The sequence below is a fragment of the Chenopodium quinoa genome, unplaced genomic scaffold (assembly GCF_001683475.1).
Source record: "Chenopodium quinoa cultivar QQ74 unplaced genomic scaffold, ASM168347v1, whole genome shotgun sequence".
NCBI classification, from domain to species: Eukaryota; Viridiplantae; Streptophyta; class Magnoliopsida; order Caryophyllales; family Amaranthaceae; genus Chenopodium; species Chenopodium quinoa.
In genome coordinates, this window is record NW_018742886.1 from 1 (window position 1) to 10,622 (window position 10,622).

Sequence of the window (10,622 nt, forward strand, 5' to 3'; positions counted from 1 at the left end):
CTCTGCATAAACTCTAATGATGATTCTTATGTTCCCCATGATGATCCCTTGATGCATGATGGCAACCCTTCCCTTTTGTATGCTAATTGTAATGAGATGCATCCCAATGTTGATAATGTTCATGATATTTTTCAATGTTCATCAATTATGTGCATGAATTCCAATGATGCTTCACACACCCAAAATTCTCAAATGCATAATTCTTCATCTTCCTTTCCTTTTTCATACACGATTCCTAATGAGTTCCCCTATGTGTCTAATGAGCCTTTTTGTGAGGGTAATTCAGTGGGGAGATCGAAGGAAGAAGAGTGTATGGAGATGCTTAAGGAGTTTATGAGAAAACAAGATGAAGAGAGGAATGAAAGGGAAGCTTGGATTAAAATGATGGAAAGTAAAATTTCCCAACTAGCCTCATCCCAAGAGGATGCCTTTCCTTCTTCTCCCTCCTCCCATTTGAGTGAGCCTAAGGGTAATCAAGAGAGTGAGACAACTCATTTGGAATTTGAGAATGTGATTGAGGATGATGATTTTGAAATGATGGAGGGAGTATGGATGGTGAGATTTTTCATGACTTCGTGAATACCAACCCCTCCACCCAATTTGAGCTTCAAAACTCTTCGCAACCCATTGACGATACAAAATTGATGCAATTAAACATTGATTTGAGGTTGCTTAGAGAAAAGTTTGGTTTAGGTGATGATGAGATACCGATGTTCATTCATGGTGACTTGGGGAATGTTAACAATGATGATCATGCTCTTGTTGAGAGTGAAATATCCCAATTGGTGATTGAGAATACATCGAAAATCTTTGAGGGTATTGAAGATGAGTTGGAAGAGAAAGCTTATGATTCAATGCTAGGTGGTGTAATTGAGGTGGTGAGTGCGATCCAATTCAAACCCCTTCAACTTACATCCCTTTTTCAAGGAAGTTTAGCAATATTCCTTCTTTTCCCATCTCACTACCATATTTTCTCAAAAATAAACCAATTGAGGAGCCCCTTGCCTCTCTATACCACCATGGCCTTACTTTTGATTTCAATGATGAGCTTTCACCTTCCAAAATGCAACTAAATGAGTTTGTTCCCTCTTTTCTTTTTCTTATTTTAATTTTTCTTTTGATTTTTCTTTTGATTCTTTTTATTTTTCTTTTCCCCTCCCCTCAAGCATAGAGTTTCTTTCAACTTTGTGCTTGCTTGTCATATGAGCATCACTTATGCTCTTTTTCATGAAATATTTTCCGATGCATATGATAAGCTTTTGCGTTCTTTGTCCGGTTATTTACTAATAAGGTCAATCTTGGACCTTAAACAAGACTTTCTCGGGAAGTAACCCGTGTTTATATTGCTTTTAATTTTCTTTTATATCTTTTAATTTTGTTTTCCTCTTGTTTATCTTTGTATATAGGTACTTGATGTCTATACTTTTGCGCATGACCTTTGACCGAGAACCATAAGAAGTAGAAAACCAAGGAATATTTGTAAATGGAAGTTGAAGCATCAAAGAAGAGCAATTTAATGGAAATGAGGAAAATGACTTAATTTGCGGGTTTCTACACCCACCTAACATTTTGGTTCACTCTTTCCATCTCCTCTCTTTTGTTGCTTTACCCTTTTATTTTCATATGGTTTGAAAGATAAATGTTTGTGGTTTTTTGTTGTTTCCTTCTTCCCTTTCTTGGTCTCTTGATTGCTTGATTTACCCCCCATACATACCAAGGTTTATTTTTGACTTTGGTTATTCTATATTTGGATGGCCATGAGTGCCTTATTGACTTGACTTTTGGTATGCATGGCTTTGTCGTTGATCATGCTCTCTTCTAGCGCAATTTGTATATACATTCTCAAGTTGTTCTCGTTTTGTGAATATTTGTTTGTATAGCGTCTTTTCCTTTTGAAAACAAGGCAAGTTTGCATATGTGTTTTGATCCGTTCTTGTTTTGGTCTTACTACTTTGAACTTGTGTCCTTGAATGTTTTCCTTCCTAATTGGTAATGGTATGCACGGTTTGAGAGTGTTTTGGGTTGAGTTAAACATATTTTAATGCTAAGGTAGCGGTTTTAAGAACTTTGGGATACTTGTAGCCTTAATCCATGGTTGTGGTAAGACGGTGTCGCTCTCCATAGTGGATATGAACCCTTAGGTCGGTAATTGCTATACAAATCCCGTGTGAGGTTTATTTATTCTAGCCTTCATCAACTTTGTTGAGTGGCATATTTGGATCCTTGGTTATGCATTTCTCAATCCAGAGTTTGACTTCTATCTACCCGAGATCGTGACCGAACCTTTAAGGGAGGACATAGGCATTTTTCATTTTCTTATCTTCTTTTTGTTTTGTTACAAAATTGGTTTTCTTTTAAATTTGCCCCTCTTTCTAACCCTTTGAGCCTATTTCCCTTTCTTGATTTTGAGCCACATACAAAACCGAATGACCTTTTGTTCCCTAAACCTTTTGTTTATGTGAAGCATGTTGGTTTGAGAATTGTTTTGTGTTGATTTTGAACGCAAATGAGAAAGTTGTAGTTCTTTGGTCAAGCAAGTGAGTAAACTGTGTTTCTATTCAGTGATATAAGAGCAAATGCTTATGAAAATCCGTCCTTACTCAAATAAGGTAAGGACCAAAAAAAAAAAAAAAAAAAAAAAAAAATTCATATCCCTCGTGTTTGAGCATTGAGGACAATGCTCCGTTCAAGTGTGGGGGAGTCCTGTTTCTTAGTCTTGTTAGTGTGTGTTTATTGAATAAGTGTGGGGGAATACCACCAAATTTTTAAATTTTTCAAAATTTTTCCCACCTTACACCCCAAGCATACCCTTACAACCAATAAAAGACCTTTAGACCCTATAGAGTTTAGTCTTTATCGATGGAGGAAGATAGTTGTCAAGCTTATAGAGAGAGAGTGCATAGCCAAGACGTCGGGATAACCTTCTCATCGTTTTCATTTCTTTATCTTTTTCCGGTTCCTTCGAGGAACCATGAGAAGCCCACCTAATGGTTGACTTGAAGCTAGTGGAGAGAACGCGGCTAGCTAGTTTGGGATGAAAGGTGAATTGTACGGCTCTTAGTTCTCTATGCTTAGCTTAGTCTATGTTTCTTTCAACCCTAAACATCTTGGAACGTGCATACCCTTATTTGTTTAGAAAGTTGTGCATTCATTGGTGCTTGTTTTCGTTCCAAAAAGTCCACCAAGAACGTCTTGTTTTTGTGTTTATTTTATTTGTCTATGCATTGCCTTGTTTGTGTTGCTTTATGTGTAGAGTTATGGGTTAAACTCTTTTGGAAACCCTTACGAGAGCACACTCGTCCTCAAAGGCGACTTTGAGGTTTAAATGGCTTGTTGTTTACGCTAAAAACAACCGTGATTCCTACGAAAGTGAGTTAGTGTATATTCTTTTTCACCCTCTCCTTTTAGTGTTATTAGATCCTTTTTCTTTCTTTTTGTTTCTGCTTCTGTTCTTGCTTGAGGACAAGCAAGAGGCAAGTGTGGGGAATTTGATAAGTGGCATTTATGCCACTATTTAGATCCTCTAATTGCGGTATTTTTCTACGTTTGTCCCTTGTTTGTACCCTTTTGCTCCGTTTCTCCCTTTATTATGTTTTTGTGATTTTCCTCGTGTTTTGTAGGATTTTGGAGTTGATTTTAATAGAATGAAGAGCTTGGAGAATTGGAGTTCATTTGAAGAGCTACAAAGGAAGTTAAGGAGCAAGCAAGCAAGGCCATACGGACAGCGCGGGTCGTGCTTTCAGAATGGCGCGGGCGCGCCAAACCAAGCGCGGGCGTGCCTAACATTGGGGTTGAAAATATTGAAGGAGGCAGAATGTAGGCGCGATTTGGCGCGGCTTAGGCGCGGCGCGCCTAAGATAGGCGCGGGCGCTCCTAAGATAGGCGCGGGCGCTCAAGGGCCTGAACTCCGAAACTAACCTTTGTTCACTCTTTTAGCCATAACTTTTGATCTACAAATTGGATTGAGGTGATTCAAGTTGCATTGGAAACTAGACTTAAAGAGCTTTCCAACGGTAGGTGCACGCCCACAGAAGACTCCTAGAACAGAAGTTATGGCCGTTTGAAAATGAATGTCGCTGTCAGGCCAATCCCAGTGCGCGGGGCGCGCAGGCAAATATCGCGGGCGCGCACGAGCAGCTACGGGTCTTTTAAACGCTTCTTCCTCCCCTCTTTTTATAAGTTTTGATGGTGGGTTTCTTTGGGGTTTTCTCTCTCCTCTTTGAGGGGTTAAACCCTAACATCTCTCCATCAATCTTCACATAAATTAGGCTTAGATTTAGATTTAATCTTTGTTTTTATACTTTGTAATGTAGATTAAGAGTAATTTTAGGGTATTTTTAGAGAGAGAAAGTGAAGAGCTTCAATGGTGGATTGAAGAAGATGAAGATGCAAAGTGACATTGTTTTGGATTCCTTTTTCAATACTTCAATGAGCATTCTAAACTCTATCTCATTTATTGTTCTTTCTTAATTTCTTGCTTGATTAGAGTAGTTGTTTAGTTTAATTGCTTCTCTTTGTTATTCTTGTTGGGTTTTGTGTTAGTTGTTCATGATTAGTGAGTAATTCCCTTTACTAAGGGATTGGTGATAGCATGTGGTGAATCTTGAATGTATTAGGCTAGACAAATGTTGGTTATATGTGATTAAATATACCTTGTAACCATGTTTTACTAATTACTCCATGTGAATGGCCAATCATGTGTTGTAATTGGGTGGATTGAACTAAGTTATGACGATAGTGTAACTTAGGGATATCCATTAGGTGATCGATTCTATGCAAAAACCTTAACTTTCACAGCTTATGACGATAGTATGAGCATGTGTTAAGTTGGGAAAGCCTTTGACCCCGATAGGTGGTTAGATGGTATTGTTGGTATTGCCTTATATGAGATATTTGGTTTGCATGTAAACTCATTTCCATTTCCTAACTTTATTGAAGATCATTGTCATGTTTGACCCTCTCCCTTGGTGTTAGTTTAACTTAATATAAATCTCATTTTTGTTTATTGTTCTATCCATCCTATCTCTTTGACCTAGCTTAATTGGTGGTGGTGTTGATAGTGTTTATGTCGTCTCCGTGGTTCGACCCTCTACTTACCACTAAACTTGTTTAGTGTAGATGTAGGTTTATAAATATTGTTTGGTTGAGGGTAGTTAGTCCAACGACCTAATTATCCTTCACCAAAATGGCGCCGTTGCCGGGGACGGCTTCCATTATTGTTGTATTACCTTATTGAGTCTAGGTCTTTGCGAATATTTTCTTTTCTTTTTGTTTATTTTTTGTTTAAAAAAAAGGAAAAAAAAGGGGAAATTCCAAAAATATTTGAGCTTTCTTATTTGGTTGCTATTTGTTTTGCCTCATTGAGTCATGGATCAATTTGTCCAAAATGAAATGTCATGTCCTTCTTTGCCTCAATTTGAATATGAGCCCTTTTGGGTATACTTTAATAGGTTTGAAGACTTCTCTAATTACCTTGGTTGTACTTTAAGGGAGTCTTGTGAGATAATTTATTGGGGTTTGAATGAGTACACTAGGGGGTGGTTGAAAACAAATTTAATGGTGAATTTCGAGCCACATCTTCGGATGAGGCTTGGGATTTCTATTTGTAGTTTGCTCGGGATAGCAATGAGCAAGATAATTATGATAATTGTCGTGGTTTTTTTAACTCTTGCATAAACTTTAATGATGATTCTTATGTTCCCCATGATGATCCCTTGATGCATGATGGCAACCCTTCCCTTTTGTATGCTAATTGTAATGAGATGCATCCTAATGTTGATAATGTTCATGATATTTTTCAATGTTCATTAATTATGTGCATGAATTCCAATGATGCTTCACACACCCAAAATTCTCAAATGCATAATTCTTCATCTTCCTTTCCTTTTTCATACACGATTCCAAATGAGTTCCCCTATGTGTCTAATGAGCCTTTTTGTGAGGGTAATTCAGTGGGGAGATCGAAGGAAGAAGAGTGTATGGAGATGCTTAAGGAGTTTATGAGAAAACAAGATGAAGAGAGGAATGAAAGGGAAGCTTGGATTAAAATGATGGAAAGTAAAATTTCCCAACTAGCCTCATCCCAAGAGGATGCCTTTCCTTCTTCTCCCTCCTCCCATTTGAGTGAGCCTAAGGGTAATCAAGAGAGTGAGACAACTCATTTGGAATTTGAGAATGTGATTGAGGATGATGATTTTGAAAGTGATGGAGGGAGTATGGATGGTGAGATTTTTCATGACTTCGTGAATACCAACCCCTCCACCCAATTTGAGCCTCAAAACTCTTCGCAACCCATTGACGATACAAAATTGATGCAATTAAACATTGATTTGAGGTTGCTTAGAGAAAAGTTTGGTTTAGGTGATGATGAGATACCGATGTTCATTCATGGTGACTTGGGGAATGTTAACAATGATGATCATGCTCTTGTTGAGAGTGAAATATCCCAATTGGTGATTGAGAATACATCGAAAATCTTTGAGGGTATTGAAGATGAGTTGGAAGAGAAAGCTTATGATTCAATGCTAGGTGGTGTAATTGAGGTGGTGAGTGCGATCCCAATTCAAACCCCTTCAACTTACATCCCTTTTTCAAGGAAGTTTAGCAATATTCCTTCTTTTCCCATCTCACTACCATATTTTCTCAAAAATAAACCAATTGAGGAGCCCCTTGCCTCTCTATACCACCATGGCCTTACTTTTGATTTCAATGATGAGCTTTCACCTTCCAAAATGCAACTAAATGAGTTTGTTCCCTCTTTTTCTTTTTCTTATTTTAATTTTTCTTTTGATTTTTCTTTTGATTCTTTTTATTTTTCTTTTCCCCTCCCCTCAAGCATAGAGTTTCTTTCAACTTTGTGCTTGCTTGTCATATGAGCATCACTTATGCTCTTTTTCATGAAATATTTTCCGATGCATATGATAAGCTTTTGCGTTCTTTGTCCGGTTATTTACTAATAAGGTCAATCTTGGACCTTAAACAAGACTTTCTCGGGAAGTAACCCGTGTTTATATTGCTTTTAATTTTCTTTTATATCTTTTAATTTTGTTTTCCTCTTGTTTATCTTTGTATATAGGTACTTGATGTCTATACTTTTGCGCATGACCTTTGACCGAGAACCATAAGAAGTAGAAAACCAAGGAATATTTGTAAATGGAAGTTGAAGCATCAAAGAAGAGCAATTTAATGGAAATGAGGAAAATGACTTAATTTGCGGGTTTCTACACCCACCTAACATTTTGGTTCACTCTTTCCATCTCCTCTCTTTTGTTGCTTTACCCTTTTATTTTCATATGGTTTGAAAGATAAATGTTTGTGGTTTTGTTGTTTCCTTCTTCCCTTTCTTGGTCTCTTGATTGCTTGATTTACCCCCCATACATACCAAGGTTTATTTTTGACTTTGGTTATTCTATATTTGGATGGCCATGAGTGCCTTATTGACTTGACTTTTGGTATGCATGGCTTTGTCGTTGATCATGCTCTCTTCTAGCGCAATTTGTATATACATTCTCAAGTTGTTCTCGTTTTGTGAATATTTGTTTGTATAGCGTCTTTTCCTTTGAAAACAAGGCAAGTTTGCATATGTGTTTTGATCCGTTCTTGTTTTTGGTCTTACTACTTTGAACTTGTGTCCTTGAATGTTTTCCTTCCTAATTGGTAATGGTATGCACGGTTTGAGAGTGTTTTGGGTTGAGTTAAACATATTTTAATGCTAAGGTAGCGGTTTTAAGAACTTTGGGATACTTGTAGCCTTAATCCATGGTTGTGGTAAGACGGTGTCGCTCTCCATAGTGGATATGAACCCTTAGGTCGGTAATTGCTATACAAATCCCGTGTGAGGTTTATTTATTCTAGCCTTCATCAACTTTGTTGAGTGGCATATTTGGATCCTTGGTTATGCATTTCTCAATCCAGAGTTTGACTTCTATCTACCCGAGATCGTGACCGAACCCTTTAAGGGAGGACATAGGCATTTTTCATTTTCTTATCCTTCTTTTTGTTTTGTTACAAAATTGGTTTTCTTTTAAATTTGCCCCTCTTTCTAACCCTTTGAGCCTATTTCCCTTTCTTGATTTTGAGCCACATTACAAACCGAATGACCTTTTGTTCCCCTAAACCTTTTGTTTATGTGAAGCATGTTGGTTTGAGAATTGTTTTGTGTTGATTTTGAACGCAAATGAGAAAGTTGTAGTTCTTTGGTCAAGCAAGTGAGTAAACTGTGTTTCTATTCAGTGATATAAGAGCAAATGCTTATGAAAATCCGTCCTTACTCAAATAAGGTAAGGACCAAAAAAAAAAAAAAAAAAAAAAAAAAAAATTCATATCCCTCGTGTTTGAGCATTGAGGACAATGCTCCGTTCAAGTGTGGGGGAGTCCTGTTTCTTAGTCTTGTTAGTGTGTGTTTATTGAATAAGTGTGGGGGAATACCACCAAATTTTTAAATTTTTCAAAATTTTTCCCACCTTACACCCCAAGCATACCCTTACAACCAATAAAAGACCTTTAGACCCTATAGAGTTTAGTCTTTATCGATGGAGGAAGATAGTTGTCAAGCTTATAGAGAGAGAGTGCATAGCCAAGACGTCGGGATAACCTTCTCATCGTTTTCATTTCTTTATCTTTTTCCGGTTCCTTCGAGGAACCATGAGAAGCCCACCTAATGGTTGACTTGAAGCTAGTGGAGAGAACGCGGCTAGCTAGTTTGGGATAAAAGGTGAATTGTACGGCTCTTAGTTCTCTATGCTTAGCTTAGTCTATGTTTCTTTCAACCCTAAACATCTTGGAACGTGCATACCCTTATTTGTTTAGAAAGTTGTGCATTCATTGGTGCTTGTTTCGTTCCAAAAAGTCCACCAAGAACGTCTTGTTTTTGTGTTTATTTTATTTGTCTATGCATTGCCTTGTTTGTGTTGCTTTATGTGTAGAGTTATGGGTTAAACTCTTTGGAAACCCTTACGAGAGCACACTCGTCCTCAAAGGCGACTTTGAGGTTTAAATGGCTTGTTGTTTACGCTAAAAACAACCGTGATTCCTACGAAAGTGAGTTAGTGTATATTCTTTTTCACCCCTCTCCTTTTAGTGTTATTAGATCCTTTTTCTTTCTTTTTGTTTCTGCTTCTGTTCTTGCTTGAGGACAAGCAAGAGGCAAGTGTGGGGGAATTTGATAAGTGGCATTTATGCCACTATTTAGATCCTCTAATTGCGGTATTTTTCTACGTTTGTCCCTTGTTTGTACCCCTTTTGCTCCGTTTCTCCCTTTATTATGTTTTTGTGCTTTTCCTCGTGTTTTGTAGGCTTTTGGAGTTGATTTTAATAGAATGAAGAGCTTGGAGAATTGGAGTTCATTTGAAGAGCTACAAAGGAAGTTAAGGAGCAAGCAAGCAAGGCCATACGGACAGCGCGGGTCGTGCTTTCAGAATGGCGCGGGCGCGCCAAACCAAGCGCGGGCGTGCCTAACATTGGGGTTGAAAATATTGAAGGAGGCAGAATGTAGGCGCGATTTGGGCGCGGCTTAGGCGCGGGCGCGCCTAAGATAGGCGCGGGCGCTCCTAAGATAGGCGCGGGCGCTCAAGGGCCTGAACTCCGAAACTAACCTTTGTTCACTCTTTTAGCCATAACTTTTGATCTACAAATTGGATTGAGGTGATTCAAGTTGCATTGGAAACTAGACTTAAAGAGCTTTCCAACGGTAGGTTGCACGCCCACAGAAGACTCCTAGAACAGAAGTTATGGCCGTTTGAAAATGAATGTCGCTGTCAGGCCAATCCCAGTGCGCGGGCGCGCAGGCAAATATCGCGGGCGCGCACGAGCAGCTACGGGTCTTTTAAACGCTTCTTCCTCCCTCTTTTTATAAGTTTTGATGGTGGGTTTCTTTGGGGTTTTCTCTCTCCTCTTTGAGGGGTTAAACCCTAACATCTCTCCATCAATCTTCACATAAATTAGGCTTAGATTTAGATTTAATCTTTGTTTTTATACTTTGTAATGTAGATTAAGAGTAATTTAGGGTATTTTAGAGAGAGAAAGTGAAGAGCTTCAATGGTGGATTGAAGAAGATGAAGATGCAAAGTGACATTGTTTTGGATTCCTTTTCAATACTTCAATGAGCATTCTAAACTCTATCTCATTTATTGTTCTTTCTTAATTTCTTGCTTGATTAGAGTAGTTGTTTAGTTTAATTGCTTCTCTTTGTTATTCTTGTTGGGTTTTGTGTTAGTTGTTCATGATTAGTGAGTAATTCCCTTTACTAAGGGATTGGTGATAGCATGTGGTGAATCTTGAATGTATTAGGCTAGACAAATGTTGGTTATATGTGATTAAATATACCTTGTAACCATGTTTTACTAATTACTCCATGTGAATGGCCAATCATGTGTTGTAATTGGGTGGATTGAACTAAGTTATGACGATAGTGTAACTTAGGGATATCCATTAGGTGATCGATTCTATGCAAAAACCTTAACTTTCACAGCTTATGACGATAGTATGAGCATGTGTTAAGTTGGGAAAGCCTTTGACCCCGATAGGTGGTTAGATGGTATTGTTGGTATTGCCTTATATGAGATATTTGGTTTGCATGTAAACTCATTTCCATTTCCTAACTTTATTGAAGATCATTGTCATGT